Below are 15,641 nucleotides of genomic sequence, written 5' to 3' on the forward strand. Positions count from 1 at the left end.
GTCCCTCGACTGCAGTGTATGATATACCATTTTCTAGCTCTGAGTCTCTACTTTTATCCAATGTAAAAAATACAATTTAAAATGTTGCTAAATAGGACTGAATCCAGGTGGGTCACATATTGGCAACTACACACCAAAAAGGGGGCATTTTTTTGTCCTCTAGTCTACTCAGAGTCCATACTTTCCTCCAGGCACCAATTTAACTAGAATAAAGGTCAGAACACAGAACATACTAGAGAATAATAGACCGCCAATATAAGCTTTAGCTGACTTGATTCCCTTTTTGAAAGAGAGAGAATTAAAACAATGTTTAAGGTTTCTCAGCAAAACGTTGATTGGGTATTTCCACCTCCCTCCCCCGAGCCCAGGAATCTAAGTGAACCAGAGAGCATGGAACAGTGTACTGTAACAGCTATTTTAGACAACGCAAAGTCAACACTACTCCCTGAGGTGATTTCCCGATAATGAACACAAAATAAGTGTCAACCCTCATAAAGCTCCAGGATGATGCTGAACTCTTCACGCGGACTATTTTATTTCCAGGTTTAAATTAATCTAATTCCATGTGGACACTAAGAGGAGCTGTCAAATAGGCCACACACAAAACAAGCCATTCCATGGCGATCTGTCTATAACAGACACGGGATACTCTGCTAGGCTGTCAGAGAGACAAAGACCCCATACACCTGTTCAAATCTGATCATAAACATTGGGCTTTGCGTCTATCCACACCGAGTCCACACAAGCTAACCACAGGACATTCACATAGTTAAAGATGTTATATTTCACAAGACATTTCAGTCTCAAAGTGGGAAATTGTTCATTCTATACATATACAATCAAATATCACTGTGCAACAGTATTGTGTAAAAACTCAAATGTACTTTCCGGAAACTTTCAAGCTAATTTGAAACCAAAATGATTGTACTTTTGTGACAAACAATAGGGTAATCTTAAACGGATGAATAAGGTGGTTGCTAAGAGGGAGGTGGTTTGCAACATCTTAAAAAAATAAAATCCATGTCCAGTCCTCTGGGGATGGTCATTACACTGTCCAGTAATATATTGCTGCTGTTGGACAACAAAATAAACAATATCAATCAACAGGCAACAAGTAGGCAGCTTTTAATTTAATCTAATTCCATGTGGACACTAAGAGGGGACGTCAAATAGGCCACACACAAAACAAGCTTTTCCGTGGCGATCTGTCTATAACAGACATGGGACACTGCTTGTCTGTCTGGGAGACAAAGACCCCATACGCCTGTTCAAATCTGATCATAAACATTGGCTTTGCGTCTATCCACACCTAGTCCACACAATATAACCACAGGACATTGACAGGGTTAAAGATGTTATATTTCACAAGACATTTCAGTCTCAAAGTGGGAAATTGTTAATTCTATACATACACAAGCAAATATCACTGTGCAACAGTATTGTGTAGAAACTCAAATTAACTTTCTGGATACTTTCAAGCTAATTTGAAACCAAAATGATTGTACTTTTGTGGCAAACAATAGGGTCATCTTAAACGGATGAATAAGGTGGTTGCTAAGAGGGAGGTGGTTTGCAACATATTAAAAAACTAAAATCCATGTCCAGTCCTCTGGGGATGGTCATTATACTGTCCAGTAATATATTGCTGCTGTTGGACGACAAAATAAACAATATCAATCAACAGGCAACAAGTAGGCAGCTTTTTAATTTGCTCATGCAAAACTTTTTCTGTGCTTTTCTACCAATGAAAACAACGTGAGCAATAAACCACTTTGTTTGCTGTGCTCATCTTTTCATCTGCAAAACACTAACTTTAGACACAAGCATACATCTCCTAGTGCTTTATGGGATTGAATTTAGTCTAAGGTCTAATGGAAAAACAGGATGCATGAAATTTTCCTTGAAAGCCTAGGATAAACCAGGGGCTGTGTGCAGTATGTCCTCTGGCCATCTAAAGAGCCCAGTGCCAATCTCTAGCGCAGAAGGCAGAATGAGATAATCACACTACATAGCATCATTAGCAGCAGCTCCCCTGCCCCCCGCCAAGGCCAGTAGCACTCACTCACCCCTGCAGTGGTTGATATCATCACATCACTGTGAAAATGCAGACACACTCAGCCCGCCCGCCCGCAGCCTGTCGCCTTAAACCTCCATGGCAGTGTACCAGCCCCTCTCCTCTCTTCTCCCCTCCCCGGCTCTCTTCTCCTGCAGACAGGCCTCAGACCCATTCTCTCCCAGGCACTCAAGGTTATCTCTGCCAGTCCCTGGCACCCAGCCAACCTGTCAGCCACACGGCTCCGCCGAGGATGAATGAATCATTGGGAAGTTAGCAAGCACCCCTGATAACAAGCATCTCCCTATGATCATCTTCCTAATTAAGATCTGACTTCTTTTATGTGATCTTTAGTGGAACATCAAAATATAAATTTGAGACAATTAACCAGTCAACGTGATGACTCTATTCCAAAAGCAGCCAAAACATTGACTTTCAGATTCACGCAAACACATGCCTGGTCTCTTGAATATTCGTGTATATCTTTATTGAGAATCTAATTTCAATGCAGTAATTATAAAACTAGGGTGTCATTATGTGAATCTATTCTAATATAGTCAATAAGAAACATTACACATAGCTACTGATGCCTTTTGTGGTAAAATCTCTAATCAAAATAAATCCACCTGGCATTTGACAAATTATGGTTATGGAAGCTGAATTACAGTAGACTACTTAATAACATTTGCAATTCAACTCAAAGTTGACGAAGATGAAAAGAGGATCATAGGAACTTTGAATAATACAATGAATTTCAAACACTCACGTTTCACATTCCAAGGATGGGGGATATTATTGTCAATAGAACAATGTCGACTATTGTGTGAGTTGAGATTTAAGATAGCTCTGAAAAGAGACAAAATGTTAATTCTAAGCTCTCTGAGGCGAGTATCTGTTCTGTTCCAGACTTGTTGAATGCATGGGCTTGGAAGCTACCAAGGATGGTGGCCTCGCTCGGAATATTAGACACGTGCTTTGTGAGAAGACAAGTGGAATTTCAGTACAGTAACATATTGAGTTTTCGCTTACCCTGTTGTGCTTCAATCGCTATAGAAAACACTAACAGTATTATGCAGGGAAACACCTTGAAGCAGGGAAAAGTGGCTCTCTTTTCAAGGCTGTTCAATGATAAGCTACGTACAAGAAGAGAATGATGAACTCCAACCATTTCTAAGTGTCTCTGATGTTTGAAAAGCATGAAACTGTAGATTTTTTTGAGAATAGAATCCTTGTGTCTGACATTTCCTTCCATACAATAGGCAACCTCACATGGCAAGATCTGTTTTAAGGAGTCGCATCCAACCTCCTATACATGTCATTGCGAGAGCAAAACTATAAATACATTTCAATTTACTGTTGTTACCAGTGACAATTTCACAATCATTCCCCTAGCCTAAATGTGTTGATAAGAATACTCTATGAGAGGCCTCAAACTGACATTTGAAGCACACAGTCTTGCTAAGGGGTCATTGATTAAACCTGCAAAACATTTGTTTATATCCTCACAAACACTTGACCAAACTATTTCCTAGCATGGTGAGCTGTCAACAGAAAAACACTCCTCCTACGAGTGTAGTGTAACTGTATGATCAGCCTGGAGCCTCCGCTTCCCTTGAACTAAAGAGGAGAACATCTCCAATCATTATGGCCATTAGAAATCAAAAGTTTAGCAAATCTAATTCAAATGTAAACAGTGTAATGAGGACATCAGTGATTTAGGCAAACGTCTCTCTTGCTGCCACTGGGGGTATGATAATTACTGAAGAAGATCTATGAATGCACATGAATCCTCTACAAATCCAGATTAAAAGCATTACTGCTGAACCTAGTTTTGTACACCTGGGGATTGTCTATTCTAACCAATCCCCAACAGGCTCTGAGCTGCCTCCACTCTTTATGAGTCCAGAGACAGAGCAAGGATTATGTGGAGGAGATGAAACAAAACCTACATTTCATTGTTTCCAATTGCAAGAAAATGGGTTTAAAGGCAGAGTTACACTCCAATTAAATCATTTAAATTACCCATATGACATACATGGCCTGAATGAACCACTCTTGCTGTATGGATTTTGAAAGCATTTGAAGTTATCACTAAGTAAGCACAATGTCCCGTGCAACACTAAGATTTATTTAAAAGGATGAATGAGAACATTTTGGTCAGTCAAACAATTGATGGGTTAATGACTGACTGCTACCTGGTATCATGCCTAAAAGCAAAGCATTTTTACTATTCTCTTGAATGTCGTATGCATGTTACAATTTTCTGTGCAAATGTTCCTTATTTTACTATTTTCTATATCCGCTGGTTGCGGTTTTAAGGGTGATGGCTAGGGCTAAGGTGAGGGTAAGGTTAGAGGTAATCTGGCTCTAAATACACCAAAACACAACAGTCAAATCCTCACTGTAATCTTCAGAAAGACTGAACAAAGCAAATGTTTGAGAAACGCTGCTCTTTCCACAACATGTACAGTAAATGTCAAGCGTATATGTGAGTTGGGGTTAAACCTCTTGAAGACAGGCTTCGAGAGACGAAGGGAAATGGTCTTAGCGCCTTTTAAACTCAAATGAATACCACCGTGAGTTTATGTAATTAACATACGCCATAAGAAGTAGCCTAAACTAACCCACATTTTTTTAAATGATCTAAATCCAAGTGTCTGATAATGTATTACGTTTACAAGGATCTCAATGGAGCTGCATGTCTTTAGATCCAGAGAGCATGCATAAATAAATGAACAGGACAAAAGGGAGGAGACACATGAAGGGTAAGCACAAGCAACAGATAATGGACACACATGCATTTTATGAAATGTCTATAGGCTGTCAGTCAGAAACGAAGAAGAAGGGGAAACAGTGAGCCCACAGTCCCTGTGTCTAAATGGCAAGGTATAGGGGGTGGGAGGGGAGGTGGGGGGAGGGGGTGTCAAGGATGCATGGTCCTTCATCTTTACATTAGAGCACACGTCTCTCAGTATAGCGACAGACAGCTGCTTCCACTTTCTAAAGCAACCCAACTTCGATCACTGTAGTTGTCAGCGCACCCGAGAAACATACAAAGATAACATAGCAAGTTGCCATGTGGGAGACGAAAGAGACAGAGAGAGAGAGAGGGAGAGAGAGAGAGAGAGGGGCATTGGAGAGGAGAGGGGGAATGCTGCATTGAGAAGAGATGGGATTTGTTCTTATTTGCATGTCTCACTCCCCTGGGGTCTCCCTCACTTTTCAGATGAAAAGCACAAAAGACAACACTTAACATATTTGCTGAAAGATGACAAGCCTGCACTGATTTCATTTGCGCAAGGCTTTGTCTAGAATTGAGATGGGAGAGACCGAATGGGATTTGTTACAGTAACTGACAAATGTATCTGTCTGAACGGATGAGCGTGTCATCAATTTACAAAAGCCCCACAGACCTCCCAGGGGTGTTTACACAGAAGTAACGTAAGTTAGTCACAAGCTTGCTTTAATTGTCACCATTAGAGGACAACAAAAACTGTGAGTCGTATTCACACACCATCCCACAGGAAATGGCTCTGGTCACATCTTCCACTGAAACCAATTCCAGCCCTAACTTATAACGCACCCTTTACTGTAGCTCGCTGAGAGACTTATCTACAGACAATGTTAAAATACACTGCTTCATTATGCCTTTGAGTTGTCTTGGGTATGTCTGTATCAGCTTTGCACATCTGAATTTGTGGATTTTCTCCCATTCTTCTTCCTTGCAGATTTTCTCAAGCTCTGTTAATTAAGTTAGATGGGGAGAGGCGATGAACAGCAATCTCCAAGTCTTTCCATAGATGTTGTAAGGGATTTCCTCCTCTTCTTCCGAAGAGGAGAGGCGAAACGGATCAGAGGAACAATATGCGGCGTGGTAAGTGTCCATGGTTCCTTTTAATACGTAAATGTACACATGAACAACTGAATACAAAAACAAGAACCGTGCAAACCCAAAACCGTCCTATCTGGTGCAAACACAGAGACAGGAACAATCACCCACAAACACACAGTGAAACCCAGGCTACTTAAGTATGATTCTCAATCAGAGACAACTAATGACACCTGCCTCTGATTGAGAACCATACTAGGCCGAAACATAGAAATACCCAAAACCTAGAAAAACAAACATAGACTGCCCACCCAACTCACTCCCTGACCATACTAAATAAACACAAAACAAAGGAAATAAAGGTCAGAACGTGACAGATGTTCATTGGGATTCAAGTCTCGGCTTTGGCTGTGCTACTCAAGGACTTTCACATTCTTGTTTTGAAGCTATTCCATCATTGCTTTGGCTGTATGGTCATTGTCCTGTTGGCAAGTAAATCTTTGCACCGCAGTCTAAGGTTTGTTTGCACTCTGAAGCAGGTTCTCATCAAGGATTTGCCTGTATTTACCAGTATTTACCAGTCCCAGTCCCGGCCGCTGAAGCATGCTCCCACCACCATGCTTCACAGTAGTGATGGTGTTAGATTGGTGATGAGCAGTAACTGTTTTTCTCCAGAGATAGCGCTTTGCATTCAGGCCAAAGAGTTCAATTTATGTCTCATCAGACCAAACTCTAGGCGTGCTGTCATGTGCCTTTTTCTCAGGAGTGGCTTCCGTCTGGCCACTCTCCCATAAACCGCAGATTGGTGAAGTGCTGTAGAGTCTGTTGTCCTTCTGGCACGTTCTCCCATCTTCCAGCCAAGGAACTCTGTAGTTCTGTCAGATTGTTCATTGGGTTCTTGGTCACCTCCTTATCCAAGGTCTTTCTTGCCCGGTTGCTCAGTTTGGTCACCGGCCAGCTCTAGGCAGTCTGGGTAGTTCCATTTTTTTCCCCCATTTCCCAATGATGGAGATCACTGTGCTCTTGAAAAATTTCAACACCCTAGATATTGTTTTATGTCCTTCCCCAGATATATGCCTCCTCACAATTCTATCTCAGACCTCTAAGGACAGTTCATTGGACTTCATAGTATAGTTTGTATGTCCTCACCTACTGTGCTGGAGTGTGTGGTTCGTCACGGTTTACAGCATTTCTAAATATCCTCCTACCTAACTCAGTACTACTAACTTCTAATAGACCCTCCCCCATCCCCAAAATTCCTTCCAACCCCCCAAAAAAACATCTCTTCAAAACCCCATCCAAACTCAATGACCCAACACTTCTGACATGCACTGTCAACTGTGGGACCTTACATGGACAGGTGTGTTTCTTTCTAAATCATGTCCAATCAATAGAATTGGCCACAGGTGGACTCCAACCAAGTTGTAAAAACATCTCAAGGATGATCAAAGGAAAACGGATGCACCTGAGCTCAATTTGGAGCATCATAGCAAAAGGGTGTGAATAGTTATGTAGATTATATTTCTGTATTCCGTTTTCAATAAATTTGCATTTCTAAAAACATGTTTTCACTTTGTCATTATGAGGGATTGTGTGTAAATGGGTGAGAAAAAAACGTATATCCATTTTGAATTCAGGCTTTAACACAACAAAATGTGGAATAAGTCAAGTGGTATGAATACTTTCTGAAGGAACTGTATGTTTATGGCCCTGGACTCGATTTCAGAGGTTGACGCCACCTCTCTCTCTTATTGATTTACTGAAGAACAGGTTGGGATCCCTAGGATCTGACATGGTGGAATTCATATCTTCAAAACATATTCTACCATACAACTACATGACTTGTAAAAGCATATGCATATACAGTATGTATGATAAATCATAATGTATGGTGTTGATTGTGAAAACGCTAGAGTGAAGATGAACAAAAATATTGTCTAAAAAACAAATGTTTGACGAGTTTAGGAATTTAAATACACTATACTGTATATAGAAAAGTATGTGGACGGCCCTATGTGGCTTCGATTATTTCAGCCACACCCATTGCTGACAGGTGTATACAATCGAGCACGCAGCCATGTAATCTCCATAGACAAACATTGGCAGTAGAATGGAATTACTGAAGAGCTCAGTGACTTTCAACGTGGCACCGTCATAAGATGCCACCTTTCCAACAAGTCAGTTCATTCAATTTCTGTCCTGCTATAGCTGCCCCGGTCTACTGTAAGTGTTGGTAGGCCACACAAAAACTGTTAGTTGGGATCTTCATAAAAATGGATTTCCATGGCCGAGCAGCAGCACACAAGCCGAAGATCACCATGAGCAATGCTAATTGCTGCTGGAGTGGTGTAAAGCTTGCCGCTATTGGACTCTGGAGCAGTGGAAATGCCTTCTCTGGAGTGATGAATCGCGCATCATCATCTGGCAGTCCGACGGAGGAATCTGGGATTGACGGATGCCAGGAGAACGCTACTTGCCCCGATGCATAACTGTAAAGTTAGCTTGAGGAGGAATAATTGTCTGGGGCTGTTTTTCAATGTTCGGGCTAGGCCCCTTAGTTCCAGTGAAGGGGAATCTTAACGCTACAGCATACAATTACATTTTAAACGATTCTGTGCTTCCAACTTTGTGGCAACAGTTTGGGGAAGGCCCTTTCCTGTTTCAGCATGATAATGCCCCCCATGCACAAAGCGAGGTCCATACAGAAATGGTTTCTCGAGATCGGTGTGGAAGAACTTGACTGGCCTGCACAGAGCCCTGAAGTCAACCCTACATCTAGTGGAAAGCCTTCCCCTTTGTTTCTCATGGTCTGAGAGTCCTTTAGGTGCCTTTGGCAAACTCCAAGCGGGCTGTCATATGCCTTTTACTGAGGAGTAGCTTCTGACTGGCCACTCCACCATAAAGGCCTGATTGGAGTGCTGCAGAGATGGTTGTCCTTCTGGAAGGTTCTCCAATCTCAATAGAGGAACTCTGGAGCTTTGTCAGTGTGACTATTGGGTTCTGGGTCACCTCCCTGACCAAGGACCTTCTCCCCCAACTGCTCAGTTAGGCCAGCTCTAGTAAGAGTCTTGGTGGTTAAAAACTTCTTCCATTTAAGAATGATAGAGGCCATTGTGTTCATGGGGACCTTCAATGCTGCAGAAATGTTTTGGCACCCTTTCCCAGATCTGTGCCTCGACACAATCCTGTCTCGAAGCTCTACAGACAATTCCTTCAACTTCATGGCTTGGTTTTTGCTCTGACATGGACTGACAACTGTGGGACCATATATAGACAAGTGTGTGCCTTTCCAAATCATGTCCAATCAATTTAATTTGCCACAGGTGGACTCCAATCAAGTTGTAGAGACAATCAATCGTTTCATGGACAATCACTGGAAACATGATGCACCCGAGCTCATAGCAAAGGGTCTGAATACTTACATAAAAAGGGTATTTCTGTTTTTTATATTTAATACATTAGAAATAAAAATAAAAAAACTGTTTTCACTTTGTCATTATGGGGTATTGTGTGTAGATTGATGAGGAAAAACATGTATTTAATACATTTCAGAATAAGGCTGTAACGTAACAAAATGTTGAATGCACTGTATACTGTATTTTCGACATAGCCCATCCTAATATACTGCAGGGATATTTTTCAGCAGCAGAGACTGAGGGACTTGTCAGGATCGAGCGAAAGATGGACGGAGCAAATTACAGAGAGATCCTTGATAAAAAACCTACTGTATATTCTGGTTCTGACACTTGCTCATGCTAATTCACAGTATCTTCTCAGCATTATTAATTGGATACGTTCTGTCATTTCTTGATGTCTTGTTTTGATTTTTGGATTATTTGTGTATTTGTAATGTATTTGCGAGACATTCTATTGCACTTTTGGAGCTAGTAACACAAGCATTTCGCAGCACCTGCTATAACAACGGCAAAATTGTGCACACGACCAATACACTTTGATTTGATTTGAGTGGTTGTGATGTACATTTTACTGAAGAGGAATCTCAGCTCTCTGTTAATTACTTAATTCCCTCGCATATGAATTCAACTGAGAAGTGTGAACAAAAATATGTTAGATTTTTGTATTGAGATAATAAGTGTTCAATATAAGTATTAAAACTTCATACAGCTAAACAAGACCCAATGGGTAAACACTGGTTGAATCAATGCTGTTTCCATGTCATTTCAACCAAAGAAAAACTATGCGATGACGTTGAATCATATTTTTTTCACCCAACTTTGAACCTAAATCCAATGACACGGTGACATTTTTTGTTTGTTTCATGTTGAATTCCCATTAGTCGAAAACTCAACCAAATGTAAATCAAAACTAGACGCTGAACTGACGTCTGTGCCCAGTGTGGAAGTTCTGAATCGGAATTTCTTGTGTCAGTGTTATAATGTTAAGTACAAATCTGGAGTAAATCTATGTATCACCCTGAACAACTGCTAACACTTGCGGGTTGGACTGTGGACGGAAGAGGGTCATAATGTGTGCCCCTGTAGGCTATAGAATGAGGGTAACCAATTCTGATGGAGACAAATAATGTGAGCATGTTGAATGTGAATTTTCTGATAATAAAATAAAGAATGAGCAAAGTTTCCCATAATGTTGAAAAGTGAAAGTACAAGGACAGCACAACACAAGACAGACATGAGGGGTCGTAAAACAGCACTTTAAGGATGTTGGGAGTTGTGCTGATGATCAATGTCCTTACTGATTAACTCACACATTTGCCTACAGCTTTACTGGATCTTCACCACAAAAAAAAAGGCTGTTCCGGCTCTAATCTTTGGCTGTCTGCAAACCCATTAAAGTGGCATGTTATTTACTGGTATCAAATGACTTCAATGTATTAACTCCATATCGGAAATGGCATATACAAAGACAAATCTGATTGATAAAACATGCATAAGTCGACACATGACGGGCCACTTAACCATTCATGTCACCACACAAACAGAGTTAATGCCCCATGCACTTTCATGATCATAAGCTGAAGTCTTATGTGGAGTTGTTGAAATGTCCCTGGACTCGACTGAATGCATGACAGTGCAATTTGGAGCTAATGCCAGGGTCTAATATAGTGGTTGAATTTCTGAACATCAGAGACAGGCAAAACAGCAGAGAGCAAATACATGGGAGCGTGTTACTATACATGGAAGAGATCCCTCATATAGGAATCACTTCCCCAATGACACGAGAGCTGGTCTCCCACTCCCAAATACTACTTTTACATGATGTTAATCTGAAACCACCACTAATCATTTTGTTAATGCGGATAGGGGAAGCAGCTCCCTTCAGGTTAAGATAAATTGACGCATAAAATACGACAATACATACATTTCAGACACATGCAAAAAAATAAATAAGATGTATAGTGTGTGAAACGAAATGTTAATGCAAATGACAGAAGTTACGCACTAACTTGTTCTTCACAATGTAAAACTGATAATAGCCGAAGTATCGTCATTACATTTTTAGGCTGGTGGCAGTATTATGCTATTCTGTAACTATTGTTGTTATTATTATCATTATTATTAGTAGTTCGCTTTTATTTTTGAACCAATATACCTTACTAAAATAGCACAGTACAACATATCCTAAAAAAACATGCCTCCACATGTTAAACATGCTATTCACAACCAGCTATGTGCATTTAACAAACGATTGATATTTTCTAACCTATTATTGGTATTTCTAGAAGAAACTATTGCTGCAATTGCAACGTCACTGTTGAACTTTTCAACATTAAGATGAGCCATGCATACACGACATAAACGCACCGGGAAAATTCTCCCAGGTTTCATGTAATCAATCAATAAGTGAAATAGTCCAACATACCATAAATACTGGTGCTAGTGATCATGTCTTCTTTACGCCTAAAAACAAGGGGAAAGGAAAATAAAAACAGCAGAATCGGAATTTTCACGAGGAGGAATTCCAAATGTTGCTTCTCATTACAGGCACTTTTCCTTTAAGCTATCGAATTTCACTGCCTTGAAACGTGGGTCCTTTCGTCAGGTATTCATTTGAACCGACATGCATATAACTAAGAAGAAATAAAAAACAACAAAAGCTATTGGATAACACGTGAAGAGAGAGCCAAAAACACATGACCATGAATGTTAAGCCGAGATCAGTACTCCTTGTTCCTTGCTGACTCTCCCTACGATGATTTAAAAACACAGTTTCTTGCAACCCCATTAGTGGAAGCGGCTAAAGCAGCATGAATGATGTTCTCCCATTACTTTTAAAATACTGTTATACTACATACAGCCAATTGTCACCACGAAGAGCGCAATGACAACGTATTTATTAGCCACCTGCCAACAGTTATCGCAGCAAGTGTATCTTCCGAATATCATCCTGTTTTCACTTGAAAGTTACTTTGCAACAATTTGTATAGTCCTCATCACTTTCACATTAAAATGATTGATTATTAAATTATGAATTGCCTCGAGCGCCTGATTGATTCTCAGCCGTGCCATAAACTTCACATCCTCGCATTAGCTATAGTCTACTTTCGCATTTGACATTGCCTATATATACATTTTTAATAGATGACAGTTGGATAGGTGCTAAGCTGCATAATGCGTAATGCGTGAGAACGTTTCAAGGGGTATAACACAAAAAGCGCTTACTCTTGCGTATTGCAGCCTCGCTTCTTTTTAATTGTTCATATCTAAGATAGAGGCACTTGAACTCTTACCTGTGTATATGACAGGGTAGCTTCAGAGATTAGAGTAACATCGATCCAGTGGATATGCTTGATGAATGGGTGCTCGGGTTAAACGCGACTGCTTGCGATTTGAAACCATTCCAAGTTAGTGAGAGGAAGACTGACCAAAGCCTCTGCCATATTGGAATTCCAAACCCTGGACAGCTGCTCTACAGAAAGCAGCATGAGGCGCACTGCGCATGTATTCTGTCGGACGAGGCCAATTCAAAGCGCTTCCTTCCATAGATATGACAATTTATAGGTTGCGTTTACATTGGATAATTGCTTTGCTTTTTCTAATGCACTGTAGTCTATATTTCACATGGAATATACACTGAGTGTACAAAATATTCCTAATATTGAATTGCACCCCTTTGCCCTCAGAACAGCCTCAATTCGTGTGGGCATGGACTACAAGGTGTCGAAAGTGTTCCACAGGGATGCTGGCCCATGTTGACTCGATTGCTTCCCACAGTTGGGTCAAGTTGGATGGATATCCTTTGGGTGGTGGACCATTCTTGATAGACACGGGAAACTGATGGGCGTGGAAAACCCAGCAGTGTTGCAGTTCTTGACACACACAAGCCGGTGTGCCTGGCATCTACTATCAAACCCCATTCAAAGACACTTAAATATTTTGTCTTGCGGATTCACCCTCTGAATGGCACATACACAATCCATGTCGCAATTGTTTCAAGGCTTAAAAATATTTATTTAACCTGTCTCCTCCCCTTCAACTACACCGATTGAAGTGGATTCAGCAAGTGACATCAATAAGGGATCATAGCTTTCACCTAGATTTACCTGTCATGGAAAGAGCAGGTGTTCCTAATGTTTTGTACACTTAGCGTATAGCTTCAGTATCAAGAACGAATATATTGATTAGTTAATTCAGTATAAAACCAAAGCTAATAATTAGGCTATAAATAGATAATTCAATAGGCCTAGTCAAATGCACTGGTGACTGTAATGAAACAATTAATAAATAATAATAAATAAATTATACATTATATTACATTATATAAAATTGATAATTAAATGCCCCATTCCATCTCTCTTTTATAATTTCTCAGCTTCTTGAAGGGAGAAAGTTATCTCTCTAGCCCATTGGGATTGCAGGCTAGGAGGAACCCCAGTTAGACACATGATCTAGATCCTGGCACCGTTAGTCCCACAATGCCCTCTGAAATTCATTTGCAAGGGCCTTGGAGTGATGCATCGATTCAGCCTTGAGCACTCCCCACAGATCCCCGTGCCATTTCCAGCAGATCCTGAGCTCTTCAGATAACTCCTACCCATAGGTAGACAAGACTCGCTGTGCAGCTCTGACCAATGCCAGCTCCAGCTCACACACTCAAAGGTAATAATCACTGCACTGATTCAGCGGTGCACAGCGGATACCTATAGCTAGCAGCCTGTGGGAAAGAATAGCCATACCTCGATTGTTCTGTGTTGCTCGTCATTTTTCCAATCATTCCCTCCTTATTCCATCTCTGAAGGATTATGCAAGGTAATATGACATTGTTTATGTGAAAGAAAATGATGCAATATAAATATGGAATATATTGATAAAGAAAAGGCTCATTGCTTCATTCTTCAATTGAGATCAGACAAGGTGAAATCGAAGGAGGAGACCAAAAGTACAGGCAGAACAGTAGATGGTATTAATCTCCTGCTTGAGATGTTTCCAGCCCTGGAATTAGGTGAGGACACGCTGCTGCTCATCGGTGCTAGTAGCTGAGTGTGACAATGCCCAGTTCCTACTATAGCTACCAGACTCTGTCTGTTCCTAAGAACAGCCTTAAAAGATCAGACGGCGGCCCAAATGGCATCCTATCACTGGGCTTCATAGTGCATGACTTTTGAGCAGGGTCCATAGGGCTCGGGTCAAAAGCAGTGCACGATATAGGAAATAGGGTACCATTTGGGACATAACCTCAGTGTGCCCTAGAGGTCAGGGAGAAAACAAACTCAGTGCATTTCCAGGTGTAGCCACGTTCATTGTCTCCTCCCTCATACGAAAATGTTCTGTCTGTGCCTTTTGTCCTTGTGTCAGCAGGCAGGACATTCTGGATGATTTTGCTCAGCTGCCTCCCTGAACTCTTGCTACAGCACGTCAATACGCACATCCTCTAGACTCTCCCACATATCAGGGCTGCAGTTTCATGTCTATCGTATCACCCACCTGAAAGCTCCTACGGTCAGTGATCAAGTTATGAGACAAAAAGGAACATTGATCAGGAATTTGCATCTTTTTTTCACCTTCCCCCTCTGCTCACGTGCATGACTGCGACTGTTAATCGTTCCTTCGGATTGACCAAATTAACACCCCCCCCAACCCCCTATTTAGAATACAGTGTAATGCTGTTACAGGAGTAATGCTGTTGCAATTGGGACATCTTTGTATGTTAAACTACAACACATTGCGTTAATGAACACCTGTAAAATGATCATCAAAATATGTAATTGCAACACGATTTCTATTTAAATAGTACATGGTCTCTTACATAATATAGACAACAGGTTAGATCTGACAGAATTGAAAAATAGTATGCACTTACAGGTAAGGTAACTAAGCCACTCCATTATGATAATCAGAGTACATTTTGCATTAATCTGAGGTTACGATCTGGGCCCACTTCACCTGTAACAAGCAGTAACTCTTTGATGCAATGAGTGTGGCTAGAATGTTTGCTCACGTGTCCCCAAAAGTGAAAATCCCCTCAGGAACAAGGTTAGGGATTTACAAAGGCATGTAACTAGCTGTTATTTAATGTTCTGCCTACAGACTCTTGTGTCACGTCTGATCACCTCAACAGTGGCTGCTGGTGGTTTATTAAGTCTGCCATGAAACACTAGCTTTGGAGAAAGCTTTACCAACTGCTCCTATCAAAGGAGACGATTGTGTCATTCGAGATGCTTTAAGCAAATGGGACATGTTTCAGTCTCTGGCTCACTGCTTTGTGGAATCAGATAAACGTCTCGTTCTCTGTTCATTGCATTTAGGCTGTTCACATTTATTTTGACATGCAGGAGATCTA

This window comes from Oncorhynchus keta, chromosome 7 (genome assembly GCF_023373465.1).
Source record: "Oncorhynchus keta strain PuntledgeMale-10-30-2019 chromosome 7, Oket_V2, whole genome shotgun sequence".
NCBI classification, from domain to species: Eukaryota; Metazoa; Chordata; class Actinopteri; order Salmoniformes; family Salmonidae; genus Oncorhynchus; species Oncorhynchus keta.